This window comes from Arvicola amphibius, chromosome 1 (assembly GCF_903992535.2).
Source record: "Arvicola amphibius chromosome 1, mArvAmp1.2, whole genome shotgun sequence".
NCBI lineage: Eukaryota > Metazoa > Chordata > Mammalia > Rodentia > Cricetidae > Arvicola > Arvicola amphibius.
In genome coordinates, this window is record NC_052047.1 from 111,455,444 (window position 1) to 111,469,996 (window position 14,553).

Sequence of the window (14,553 nt, forward strand, 5' to 3'; positions counted from 1 at the left end):
CTAACCCAAGAAGGTCACTCTCACCAAGCCTTTCCAAGGAAAATCAAGAGGCCTGTGTTTTCCTGTGTTTTCCTCCTGAAGTTTCCTCCTGTGTTTTCCCCTGAAGGCAGATTTGTTCACTTCCTCTCTCGGTATGTTTTCTTTGTCACGTAACTTCTTGTGTTGAGGCTTTGCCTGTTTAACTTCTTATAGGCTCCAGATTTAAGCCAATTCATAGACCTCTAATCTATCAGATTTTATTTTTTTTTTTTTTTTTTTTTTTTATGTTTTAACATCTTTGAGCTACTTCTTAAATGCAGAGAAAGGACATCTTATAGTTAACTTAGTAATGTTCTGATTATTTGGGAAAAAAGTTGATCAAACATCTGGAATCCCTCCAAAACCTTCTATCAGCTTTTTTTTTTTTTTTTTTTTATTTTTTTTTTTTTTTCTCATGGTTTATTTTTTTTTTATATTTAAAAATTTCCATCTCCTTCCCTCCTCCTCCCCCCTCCCTCCCCTCCTTCTCCCCTTTCTCTCCCCTCCTTCTCCCCCTTCCCTCCCCTCCCCTCCACCCATACCTCCCCTCCCTCCCTCTCAAGGCCAAGGAGCCATCAGGGTTCCCCACTCTATGCTAAGACCAAGGTCCTCCCAACTCCCCCCAGGTCCAGGAAGGTGATCGACCAAGCTGAGAAGGCTCCCACAGAGCCCGTCCATGAAGAAGAATCAGAGCCCAGAGCCATTTTCCTTTGCTTCTCAGTCAGCCCCCGCTGTTGGCCACACTCAGAGAGACGGGTTTGGTCGCATGATCCATCAGTCCCATTCCAACTGGAGTTGGTGATCTCCCATTAGTTCTGTCCCACCGTCTCCATGAGTGAACGCACCCCTCTCGTTCCTGACTTTCTCCCTCATGTTCTCGCTCCTTCTGCTCCTCATCGGGACCTTGGGAGCTCAGTCCAGTGCTCCAATGTGGGGCTCAGTCACCTTCCCCATCTGTCGCCAGCTGGAGGTTCCCTCACGGTCCTGACTTTCTTTCTCATGTTCTCTCTCCTTCTGCTCCTCATCAGGACCTTGGGAGCTCAGTCCAGTGCTCCAAGGTGGGGCTCTGTCATTTTCTTCATCTATCGTCAGGTGGAGGTTCTATGGTGATATGCAAGAAATTCATCAGTATGGCTATAGGAACTGGCCTTTTCAGGCTCCCTCTCCTCAGCTGCCCAAGGAACTAACTGGGGGCGTCTCCCTGGAAACCTGGGAACCCCTCTAGGGTCAAGTCTCTTGACAACCCTCAGGTAGCTCCTTAAATTCAGATATATGCTTCACTGCTCTCATATCCACCCTTCCTATATCCCAAGCACCCCATTCCTCCGAGCTCCCCCCGCTCTCCCCTTCACACTTTTCTCTCCCCATCTTCCCTTGGCCCAGTCTTGCCCAACCCTCAAGTTCCCAATTTTGCCTGGCGATCGTGTCTACTTCCAATATCCAGGAGGATTACTATATCTTTTTTGGGAGTTCACCTTCTTATTATCTTCTCAAGGATCCCAAACTTATAGGCTCGATGTCCTATAATCATGGCTAGAAACCGAATATGAGTGAGTACATCCCATGTTCATCTTTATGGGTCTGGGTTACCTCACTCAGAATAGTGTTTTCTATTTCCATCCATTTGCCTGCAAAATTCAAGATGTCATTGTTTTTTACCGCTGAGTAGTATTCTAGCATGTATATATTCCACAGTTTCTTCATCCATTCTTCCACTGAAGGGCATCTAGGCTGTCTCCAGGATCTGGCTATTACAAATAATGCTGCTATGAACATAGATGAGCATATGCTTTTGTTGTATGATTGGGCATCTCTTGGGTAGATTCCCAATAGTGGAATTGCTGGGTCCTGGGGTAGGTTGATCCCGAATTTCCTGAGAAACCGCCACACTGCTTTCCAAAGTGGTTGCACAAGTTTGCATTCCCACCAGCAATGGATGAGTGTGCCCCTTACCCCACAACCTCTCCAGCAAAGGTTATTATTGGTGTTTTGGATTTTAGCCAATCTGACAGGTGTGAGATGATATCTCAAAGTTGTTTTGATTTGCATTTCCCTGATAGCTAGGGAGGTTGAGCATGACCTTAAGTGTCTTTTGGCCATTCGAACTTCTTCTGTTGAGAATTCTCTGTTCAGTTCATCGCCCCATTTTTTAATTGGGTTAATTGGCATTTTATCGTCTAGTCTCTTGAGTTCCTTATATATTTTAGAGATCAGACCTTTGTCAGTTGCAGGGTTGGTGAAGATCTTTTCCCAGTCAGTAGGCTGCCTTTGTGTCTTAGTGACAATGTCCTTTGCTTTACAGAAGCTGCTCAACTTCAGGAGGTCCCATTTATTCAATGTTGCCCTTAAAGTCTGTGCAGCTGGGGTTATGCATAGGAAACGGTTCCCTGTGCCCATTTGTTGTAGAGTACTTCCCACTTTCTCCTCTATCAATCTCAATGTGTTCAAATTAATATTGAGGTCTTTAATCCATTTGGACTTGAGTTTTGTGCATGGTGATAGATATGGATCTACTTTCATTCTTCTACAGGTTGACATCCAGTTATGCCAGCACCATTTGTTGAAGATGCCCTCTTTTTTCCATTGTGTACTTTTGGCTCCTTTATCAAAAATCAGGTGTTCATAGGTTTGTGGTTTAAGATCCGGGTCTTCTATACGATTCCATTGGTCAACTTCTCTGTTCTTATGCCAATACCAAGCCGTTTTCAATACTGTAGCTCTGTAATAGAGTTTGAAGTCAGGGATGGTAATGCCTCCAGAAGTACCTTTATTGTATAAGATTTTTTTGGCTATCCTGGGTTTCTTGTTTTTCCATATAAAGTTGATTATTGTCTTCTCAATCTCTGTGAAGAATTTTAATGGGACCTTGATTGGGATTGCATTGAATCTATAGATTGCTTTTGGTAGAATTGCCATTTTTACTATGTTGATCCTCCCAATCCACGAGCAGGGGAGATCCTTCCATTTTCTGGTATCCTCTTCAATTTCTTTCTTCAAAGACTTAAAGTTCTTGTCATATAAATCCTTCACTTCCTTGGTTAGCGATACTCCCAGATATCTTATGCTATTTGTGGCTATTGTGAAAGGTGATACTTCTCTGATTTCCCTCTCTGCTTCCTTATCCTTTGTGTATAGGAGGGCGACTGATTTTTTGGAGTTGATCTTGTATCCTGCCACGTTACTGAAGGAGTTTATCAGCTGTAGGAGTTCTTTGGTGGAGTTTTTGGGGTCGCTTATGTATACTATCATATCATCTGCAAATAATGAAAGTTTAACTTCTTCCTTTCCAAATTGGATCCCCTTGATTCCCTTATGTTGTCTTATTGCTATTGCTAGAACTTCAAGCACTATATTGAAGAGATAAGGAGAGAGTGGACAGCCTTGTCGTGTTCCTGAATTTAGTGGGATAGCCTTGAGTTTCTCTCCGTTTAATTTGATGTTAGCTGTCGGTTTGCTGTAAATAGCTTTTATTATATTTAGGAATGACCCTTGTATCCCTAATCTCTCCAAGACCTTTATCATAAAAGGGTGCTGAATTTTGTCAAATGCTTTTTCAGCATCTAATGAGATGACCATATGGTTTTTTTCCTTCAGTTTGTTTATATGATGGATTACATTAATAGATTTTCGTATGTTGAACCAGCCCTGCATCTCTGGGATGAAGCCTACTTGATCGTAATGGATAATTTTTCTAATGTGTTCTTGGATTCGGTTTGCCAGTATTTTATTGAGAATTTTTGCGTCCATGTTCATGAGTGAGATTGGCCTGTAATTCTCTTTCTTGGTTGAGTCTTTGTGTGGTTTAGGTATCAGGGTAACTGTAGCTTCATAGAAGGAATTTGGCAGTGACTCTTGTGTTTCTATATTATGAAATACCTTAAGGAGTATAGGTATTAGGTCTTCTTGGAAGTTCTGGTAGAATTCCGCATTGAAACCATCTGGTCCTGGGCTCTTTTTGGTAGGGAGGTTTCTGATAACAGTTTCTAATTCTTCGCGACTAACAGGACGATTTAGAGCATTTACCTGGTCCTGGTTTAACTTTGGTATATGGTATTTATCTAAAAACTGTCCATTTCTTTTACATTTTCCAATTTTGTGGCATACAGGCTTTTGTAGTAAGATCTAATGATTTTCTGAATTTCCTCTGTGTCTGTGGTTATGTCCCCCTTTTCATTTCTGATCTTGTTAATTTGCGTGTTCTCCCTCTGCCGTTTGATTAGATTGGCTAAGGGTTTGTCAATCTTGTTGATTTTCTCCAAGAACCAGCTTCTTGTTTCATTGATTCTTTGGATTGTTTTCTGTTATGAATCATAATGTAAACGTTTGCGTTTCCAATAGTGACCCCTGTGAAAGAGTTGGTCAGCACCTCCCAGGGGTCGAGAGCCACGGGTTGAGAGCCACTGTCCTAAATGCTGAGACTATAGGTGTGCTCCTCTATGCTCCTCTAGGCTCCTCTATGCTCCTCTAGGACAAAGCTTGACTAGCAAGACTACACTGTTTCCTTTTATCAAAACTAAATATCATAGAGTGAACACACATCCAACGAGGAAGCATCTCAGGTTCAGAGAATTTGCTATGTTTAATAGATAATATGATAAGCTGTCAAAGTTATGGTCTCTAAAGCAGGATATTCCAAGATTTTGGTGCAGTAAGCCTGGCAAGCCATAACAAATAACCCAAGACTGATGGGGCTAGCACAAAGATTCGAGGCTTGCCAGGCATGGTGCGAATGGCTTTAATCCCAGCACAGGGGATGCAGAGGTAAACAGATCTCTGTGAGCTCAAGTACAGCCTGATCTACAGAGTTCCAGGATAGCTAGGGCTACACAGACCAAAAAAAAAAAAAAAAAAAAAAAAAAAAAAAGTTTATTTTTATTGTATGTGTGTATCTGTGCACATGTGAGTGTAGGTACCCACAGAGTCCAGAAGGCAATGTAAGGTCCCCTGGAGCTGGGATTATTGGCAGTTGTAAGCCATCTGACATAGGCACTAGGCACTGAACTCGGAAAAGCAGTATATACTCTTGACAGCTGAGCCATCTCTGTAGCCTGAAAGCATCACACATACATTTAAACAAATTTCCTGTGACATGGAGCCTTAGGAAACACAGGAGAAAATGTCTGCCTTTATGCTTAAGCCACACAGAAATGGAACTGGCTGAAAGGGTGTCGTCAGATGAGAGGCCCATCTGTTAGGACTGTGCTAAGGCTTCCCATGCAGTGCTCCTTTCTTCCAGGCCAGGGAAAAAGGAGAAAGGCAAGAGTTGCCCTTCAAGGTTTTCAAGAGTTCATGGGGGTGGTGGTGGGGGGGCATGGACCCCTTGGTTTTTTTGATTCGCCTTGAGGAACTCTGGAGTCTACAACTCACTTCAGAAGAGAATGAGGGGGGACAAACAAGAGGACAAAAGATGAGAAGATTTCGATGCTGACAGCTGACAGCTTCAAAGAGTCACAATTCAGTGAATGTCTTTTGGGCCCCTATCCTTTCTTAAAAGTGCTGGGTGGCATTTTCCTGCAACATGTCATATTTTTACATAATTTGACATGGGCTGGAGAGGTGGCTCAGCCTTTAGGAGTGCCTACTGTTCTTAGCCAATTGGCCCCAACAAACTTTTCTCGGTTTGAGGGTAAAACTGGCCTTCTATACATCAGCAAGTATTCTGCCACTGTGCTGTGTCCATAGTCCTGAAACAACAACTGTTAAACACTGATACTTGAAGAGATTGGAAATTGCATCATCTAGGGAAACTGAGGCAAAAGGACTCACCATAAATGAGGTGAGGTGGTTTGGACAGGAACGGCCCCCACAGGCTCATATATTTGTATGTTTGATCATTAAGGAATGGAACTACTTGACAGTGATTAGGAGGTGTAGCCTTGCTGGAGGAAGTGTGTCAATGGGGTGTGCTTTAGGGTTTCAAATGCTCAAGTCAGGAGCCCAGCGTAGCTCTCTTCCTGCTGCCTGTGAATCAGGAAGTAGACCTCTCAGCTACCATGTCTGCCTGTGTGCCACTATGCTCCCCTCCATGATAATGGACTAAACCTCTGAACTGTAAGCCATCCCCAGTTAAATGTTTTCTTTATAAGAGTTGCTGTGGTCATGGTGTCTCTTCACAGCAATAGAACCCTACTAAAGCAGGGTGACACCATTCAAAGTGCTTGGACTGAATCTAAGAAAGCAAACAAGTCTAACACCAGCCTCCACAGCTCTGCTTTCTGAGTGTGTGTCACTGTGACCAGCTGCCTCAGGCTCCTCCTGCCATGACCTCCCTCTCTCTGTCTTAATGGACAGCACCATAAAACGGTAAGCCAGATGCACTCTCCCTCAGCTGTTCCCATCACAGCTCACTCTGTCACAGCTGTAACAGAAATAATAAAATAGTCTATTACCTTTGAAAGGCAAGGGTATTTTTCTTTATACTTTACTTACTACTAACACTAAATTCACAAGTTTTGTGCTTAATCTCTGTGGCAAAGAAAATAATAAGAATTTATTTAGTGTTTTTCCTATGAGACAGGGTCTTGCTTATGTAGCACAGGCTAGCCTCAAATTGGTGGTCCTCGTGCCCCAGTCTCATGAGCAATGAATGCAGACATGTGTTACCGTGCCTAGCTCAATTTGACTAACCTAGTGTAAGGATATTTCATCTAAGATTTAGAATATTAAACTAATTCCTCATTTCTATACTATAAAAACTTAGTTAATTTAGTACTATAAAAGCATGTGGGGGCCAGGTGCGGGTGGCGCATGCCTTTAATCCAAGGACTTGAGAGAAAAAGGCAGGTAGAGATCTGTAAATTCAGACCTGCCAGGGCTACATAATAAGCAAATAAATAAGATAAAGTCTACCAGAACTGGCTTACATTTCCAACTGAGCCAGTACTAGTCTCCCTTCCAAGACCACCATGAGGAAATGAGGAAAACAGGGTCCTTTAATAAGTGAAATTTGCTGGGCGGTGGTGGCGCACGCCTTTAATCCCAGCACTCGGGAGGCAGAGGCAGGTGGATCTTTGTGAGTTCAAGGCCAGCCTGGTCTACAAGAGCTAGTTCCATGACAGGCTCCAAAGCCACAGAGAAACCCTGTCTTGAAAAAAACCAAAAAAAAAGTAAAATTTAAGTTTTTTTTTTTTTTTTTTTTTTTTTATTAGTGTGGGCGGCTGGAGAAACGGTTCAATGGCTAAGAGCATTAGCAACTGTGAGACTGGGATCTCAGCACTCCCAGGGCAGATCACAGTTCTAATGACAAAGGACCTGAGGCCTCTTCTGGTCTCCACACACAATGCATACATATATTCATACAGGCTCAGACACAGACACACAAATATAACAATAATAAATAAATATTTAAAATGTGTGTATGATGTATGTTCTTATGCTGGCATGTACATACCATGACATACATGTAGAAATCAGAGAAGAGCTTTGTGGATTCTGTTTTCTATTTCCACTTTTACATGAGATTAAACTCAGGTCAGTTTTCACCCACTGCACCCTGCCCATTAACAAAAGTTAACAGTAACAATTCCTTCCTTCCCAGATTTTCTCACCCACTGTGCATTTTCTGTGTTTTGCTAAGATTTTCAAACGTCACGCTTAGAGTCTTTCTTTCCTCTGTCTACTCTACGTGTCAGATATGTAAAGCACTCTTCCTCCTGTCAGCATGGCACTGTCACACCACATTTTCCGTAATTACCCACACACATCTCTACACAAACCCTCCTCTCTTTGAGAAAACTGACTATAAATAAGCCAGACATGGTGGCTCATGCCTGCAACCCTGCACTTGGGAGGCTGTTTGAAGCCAGCCTGGGCACACTTCCTGCAGCTCCCTCCACAGATGCACTTGGGATCAACAGGACATGCTCGCATTGCCTCCCTCTAAGCGCGATGGTTCTTCTGACCACTCTACATTGCAGGAGCAATTTTTCAGGCCCCAAGTAAGACAGGAAGAGAGAGAAGGGTTCCATTCTAAATGTTAAGTAGAAATACTTCAAGCTTACTTTGTTCTTGTTCTTAAAAATATGTCTTTTTTCCTGGTTATTCTGGTTCATTAGAGGTTTCTAACAGTGAGTCAATTATCTTATCCCCAAATACTCTGGAATTCTAAGGAGCAATGTCTGGGTCAGAGACTGCCATTCGTTCATAGCAAAATTTAATGTTTCTGGTGTTTAGAGATCTCAGTGTTAGTCTTTTCTTAGCAATTCATTCTTTCCAAAATATATATAACTTATCCTGACAATGGGAAAAAATTGCAGTTTCGGATTTGATTTCTTTTTTTTCAAATATGTTTTATGGTGTTGTTTTTGAGGGAGGGACTTATGTATCCTGCCCAGACTGGCCTCAAATCTGTTATATAGTCAAAGATGACCTTAAATTTCTGATCTTCCGGCTTTTACCTCCCAAAGACTGCAACTGCAGGCATTTGCCACAACCCTGATTTCAAACATGACTGAGATTTCACATTTAGTGCCATCTAGCATAAATATACTTCTTAAAGAAATACTGAACAGAATAATAAAGTTTTTTTTCCTCTCCTTTTAGGTTCATGAAAACAAATCTAAAAAACTGCACAGATTTTAACAATGCAAATTTTCTTAAGGCAGCAGGAGCCACATTGGCCAGTTTATCCTAAAATGAGCTACAGCTCCAGAGCTGTGATCCAACATGACAACAACAAAACAAGTCTCTGAAAACAGAAGAGGGCTAGAGACAGCCCTGGAAAAAGACTGGAGGCTCCATGCCCTCCCTCTGCCCTGCCTTTTGCAGCTCTCCTTGGCTGTTTCTCAATCATATCTCTAGAATAAACGAGTAAGAGTAAGCAAAGCACCCAAAGATATGTCCCTGCCACATCTGCAGGCCTGAAAACAAAGAGCAGGGATGCTCTTGGAATTCCCAAAAACTTCCCAAGAAAGAAACCTCCACGGTATGAACATGGCAACACACATCCACTTCACAGAACATACAGCAAAGCAGAACCCAAAGTCGCCAACATCTTATTTATATGTGTTGGTGCACACCTCTGATCCCAGCACTTGAGAGGCAGAGGCAGGCAGATCTCTGAGTTCCAGAACAGCCAGGGCTACACAGAGAAACCTTGTCTCAAAACAACAAAACCAGAAGAACATGAGGGTCTGGTGCTAATGTGCCCTTCTTTACCCTTACCATCTTTTATAATAATTCATAATAATTTTTTAAAGCAGAGTTTTCTAACCACTAAATTTTATGAATTGGTGTGATCAAACAAAAACCAGCCTTGTTTTACAAAATGTTCCTTTAAAGCACTGCACTGGTCAGATCAAAGCTTTGTGTAGAACACCAAACAACAGCCAACATCATCAAAAAAAAAAAAAAAAAAAAGAGGGGGAGGAGAGGGAGGCGGGCAGTGGTGGCACACTCCTTTAATCCCAGCACTCAGGAGGAAGAGACAGGGGAATTCTTGGAGTTCAAAGCCAGCCTGGTCTACAAGAGCTAGTTCCAAGACAGGCTGCAGAGCTACAGAGAAACTCTGTCTTGAAAAAAACAAAAAAATAAAATCACAAGGACTGAAGTGTAGAGCAAGCACTTGCCTGGCATGCTGGAAGCCCTAGGTTCAATCCCTGGTACTGCCAGAAAATGGGAAAAGGTCCATGACAATTTAGAAATAAAGCAAGGACCAGAAAGAAAAAAGAATCCAAGACACAGAGCTGGGTGTGGTGGTACACGCCCTCTAACCCCAGCACCCAGGGAGCTAGGCAAAATAATATCAAGGTTGAGGTCCAGTGGGCTACAAACATAAAACAAGTTCAAGGCCAAATAGAGCTATAAAAAGAGACCTTGTTTCAGAAACTTCAAACATAAAAGAGTGCACAGTTTAAGATTCTAAGGTTAGCAACTTGGCTTTACTCAGGTTGCAAAAATACTACCAGAATGTACATTTAATCTGTATCCATTTCAATGACTTTTTAATTTAAGTAAGAGTCAACTCCGGTTTCTCTACTGTCTGTATCTGAAACCCCATTCTTCCCCACCATAGTTGTGCAAACTTAGGCAAGTTACTTAACAATGCCATCTTAACCTATAGAGAACTGATTCCTGCGAGCATTTTCTGACTGCCATACAAACACCATGACATGTGTGCAAACATGTACATATGTACATAATGCAGTTTTTTTTAAAAAAATGGCTTAAAGTTAAGGATGGAAAATAAAAATGTTATCAGCTGTGATCATTTAACAGATACTATGTGCCAGATACTGTTTCAAACCATTTAGTGTATTGATTCCTTTTAATCCTCAAAACTCTATGAGAGGGGTTGGAGAGATGGCTCAGAGGTTAAGAGCATTGCCTGCTCTTCCAAAGGTCCTGAGTTCAATTCCCAGCAACCACATGGTGGCTCACAACCATCTGTAATGGGGTCTGGTGCCCTCTTCTGGCCAGACATACACACAGACAGAATACTGTTTACATAATAAATATTTTTTAAAAACTCTATGAGAAACATAGAGAAACAAATTAAGCAACTGGAAACACACACACACACACACAAGCAAGCAAAATGCCCAAGGTCACCCAAATAGTAACAGGAGGAGCTGAGTTTCCAACTCACAAACTCAGGTGACAGATCTAAGTTCCAGGATATAACGTCTCCTTCAGATCCCAGGAGGGACTTCAGCTTTGAAGGAATAAAGATATGTTTAGTGCAATTCTCTAACAGTTTAAACAGATTTACACATTATATCATGGGGGGGGGGTCATTTAAGAGTTACGGGACCCCAAGAGGACTAGAGAGGTAAGGGACCCCAGGGAAACTGGAGAGATTGCTCAGAGGGTAAAATAAGGCAGAGGAAGGGATTGGAGGGGTGTGATCAGAGGTCAAGGAACCTAGAAGCAGTAGGAATCTTTCTCTCCAAGAGCCTCCGAGGACGGTGGCCCACTGACACTTTCATCATGAACCTGCAGCCTCGAGTAGGGGAGGTAGGAACAAACCCAATGACTGTATTGTTTTAAATCATGCCATTTGTGGTCATTTGATGCGGCAGCCCATGGGAAACTAGTATGACTTCCAAACCACATTCCTTTACCCTCCCCACTTCCAAAACAAATTCAAGAGCCTTCCTAACTAAGGGAGATCTTTAATTACCCTTCAATTGCATACCAACTCAGTCTTCTTCATGAGCAATAGGAGGAATTATAATAAGCATATATAGACAATTCACAATAAAAATGCCAAGTATCTCACTGTTACCCAAACGTGGCTCAAATTCACAAGCTTCCTGCCTCAGTCTCCCAAATTGCTAAGACTACAAGAAAGTATCACCAGGCTCAGCTCTGTATGTGTGTGTGTGCTGGAGTGGGGATAAGCAGGGGGAGTGGACTTGAAGTTGATTTTCTCTTCCCATTACACAGATCCTGAGGCTCAAACGCAGGTGAAAACAAGTGCCTAAAGTGCCTTTACCCTAAGGTCACTGGAGAGTCCAAGAGTAAGAATACAGAAATAAAGAAATACAAAGTTGTAAACCTAGGAGAATGGGAGTGGGCTGCCAGCAGCTTTCTCAGCAGTTTAAGGATTAACTGTTAACAGTGGGTTACTCTGCTCTAGCACCACCGACAGCTTTATCTGCAAACTGAGGGTCAGCTTTTAGATACCCGCCACTCGTGACCAGCAACTAATGTGAGCTGAGCTAACTTTTAAATGACGGGATGTACGTGACGCTTTGGTTTTGCATTGTCCCATACCCTTCCCTGCTATGGAAAAGTGGCAGAATCAGGGGAATGTAGAGCTTCGTTCAGTAAACACCATCAGAAACTGCCAGAACAATGACTTAAATACAAATACTAGTGTAGCTAAAAACCCGTTAATGGAAATTGTAAAAAAAAAAAAAAAAAAAAAAAAAAGGAAGCAATTTTTTTCTGTATCTGAATTTTACCTTGAGGTTGTTGTAAAAATTCTTTTGTTCATGCCTGATGTTTGCTTATTGCTATAAAAAGGGGGGTTTTGGAGCCGGTTGGTGGTGATGCACGCCTTTAATCCCAGCACTCAGGAGGCAGAGGCAGGCGGATCTCTGTGAGTTCGAGGCCAGCCTGGTCTACAAGAGCTAGTTCCAGGACAGGCTCCAAAGCCACAGAGAAACACTGTCTTGAAAAACAAAAAAAGGGGGGGAGGCTTCAGAAACAGCCATTGCCATGACCTTACAAGTCCATCTCTGGCTTGTGGGTCTCAGATAGATAATAAGCTTTTTGTTATTTTTTTTTATTTTTATTTTTTTTTTCCTGGAATAAAATTTGCTTCAGGTTTAATAGACTTGGGTGGGTCAGTCCCCCATCTTTACGTGACTTCTGTGAACCCAACAGCCATCATTCTTAACATGTAGAAATATATTTAAAACATAGGAAAAATATTCCTAGCAAAGACTTTACATAAATCAATCAGAAAAAATCAAAACCACAATAGAAAGAAATATGAACAAAATACCTGGACAGGTATTAACAAAGAAATGTAAAAATGGTAATGGAATTCAAGCAAAAATGTTCAACTTCACTAATGACCAAATTCAGACAATTTTCTTCCCCAAGCTTGGAAATGATCTTCAAAAGCATACATATTAAAGGCGTTGTCCTGGTTAGGGTTACTATTCCTGTGATGAAACACAGGATCAAAAGCAACTTGGGAAGTGTTATTGGGCTTCCACTTCCACTTCACTGTTCATCATTGAAGTTGGCAGAAGCCTGGAGGCCGGAACTGATGTAAGGTCAGGGAGGGCTGCTGATCGTTGGCTTGCTCCCCCAGGGCTTGCTCAACATGCTTTCTTCCAGAACCCAGGACCACCAGCTGAAGGGCAGCCCCACCCATAATAGGCTGGGCCCTCCCAGATCAATCACTAATTAAGAAAATGCCCTAAAGGCTTACCTACAAGCCAGGTGTTATGGAGGCATTTTCTCAATTGAGACCCCTCTTCTCCACTGACTCTTAATTTGTGTAAAGCTGACAAAAAACTAGCCAGAACAAGCATAGAGAAAACAGCAATTGTGAGTTCAAGGCCAGCCTGGTCTACAAGGCTACAGAGAAACCCTGTCTCGAAAAAATAAATAATAAAATAAAAAACCCTGAAAATATATAAATATATATTTCTTGACTCAACAAATACCAACTTTAGCAATTTATGCTAAAGAAAGACTCCAACTGTGCAAAAATAAATGTATAGAAATATTTTAAGGGATGAAGAGATGTTCAGAGGTCAAGAGCACCTTCTGGATGTCCTGAGTTCAATTCTCAGAAACCACACTGTGGCTCACAACCATCTGTAATATGTTCCAATGTCTTCTTCTGGTCTGCAGTGCAGGCATACATTCAGGCAGAACACTGTATATGTAATAATAAATAAATAAATAAATAAATTTTTTTGAAAAAAATCACTGGTCAAACCTTTAAAGGAATATTTTAAAAAGTAAATACTCCAAGAGTTCAGGAAGATATTTTTATTGATAATGGAATAGCCTTTTAAGATACATAAGATAGGCCTAATAGTAAATGCCTGAAATATCTCAGCATGAAACTGCTACAAATTGAAGGCCAGCCTGGGCTACACAGTAAGATTCTGCTTAAAAATAAAAAAAAAAAAAATCCATCAAAAAGGTGTTACCCTCCAGGTAGTGGTGGTATACACCTTTAATCACAGCACTCTGAAGGCAGAGGTAGAGGCAGACAGATCTTTGAGTTCCGCCTGGTCTACAGAGCGAATTTCAGGACAGCCAGGGCTACACGGAGAAACCAGGTCTCCAAAAACAAAGCATTCACAACAACGTGAGAGAGCGAGAGAGAGAGCGAGAGAGAGAGAGAGAGAGAGTGCCAGAGAGAGAGAGAGAGAGAGAGAGAGAGAGAGAGAGAGAGGTTATTTCATTCAATGATGACTCCCCTTCCCCACAACCCCAAAGACAGGGTCTCATATGTAGCTCTGGCTATCCTGGAATTCACTGCACTGGAATTCACTACGCACAGCAGAGTACTGTGATACTCAGATACTCAGAGATCCTCCTGTCTGGCTCTTTTTTGCTTTGTTTCACAATGCACCTTCCATTCTCTTTCCTGCTCTCAACACAGAACCTGATGAGCTAAGATTCACAGAAGAGGCTGATGGAGGAAGGCAGGAAGTAGGATGGGTGTTGAATGATTCATTAATTTCAAACAATAAAAGAAAAAAATTAAGGCTGGAATAGAGCTCACTTAGCACAGCCTCCCTTGTCCCAATTCTGTGTGTATGTGTGTGTGCATCTGCTTATATTTTCTCCGTCATGCAATCCTCCAAGGCCCCATAACTGCAAGTTGAAGCCAGAGTGACCACTCAAAAGTCCAGCTCTGCAGTTACTCGGTGCTGCCTTCGCTCTGTCCAGGGCTTGCTGAAGAACGTGCTGCTTAGCAAATGTGGAGCTTCAATCCCTCTGTTGCCCAAACTGTGGCAGAGTGCTTACTTAGCATGTACAATGTACTGGGCTCAACTCCTAACACTGAAGGGGGGGAGCACTCTCAATATTTAGTATAGTATGCATCAGGGATAGGCT

General features: G+C 42.1%; 1 protein-coding gene across 2 annotated transcripts in view; it reads right to left on the reverse strand.

The window, feature by feature from the left end:
- Nucleotides 1-14,553, reverse strand: part of Dennd5a (DENN domain containing 5A) — an 80,528-nt gene that overhangs the window by 50,708 nt on the left and 15,267 nt on the right. The gene's annotated exons all lie outside the window — the stretch shown is intronic.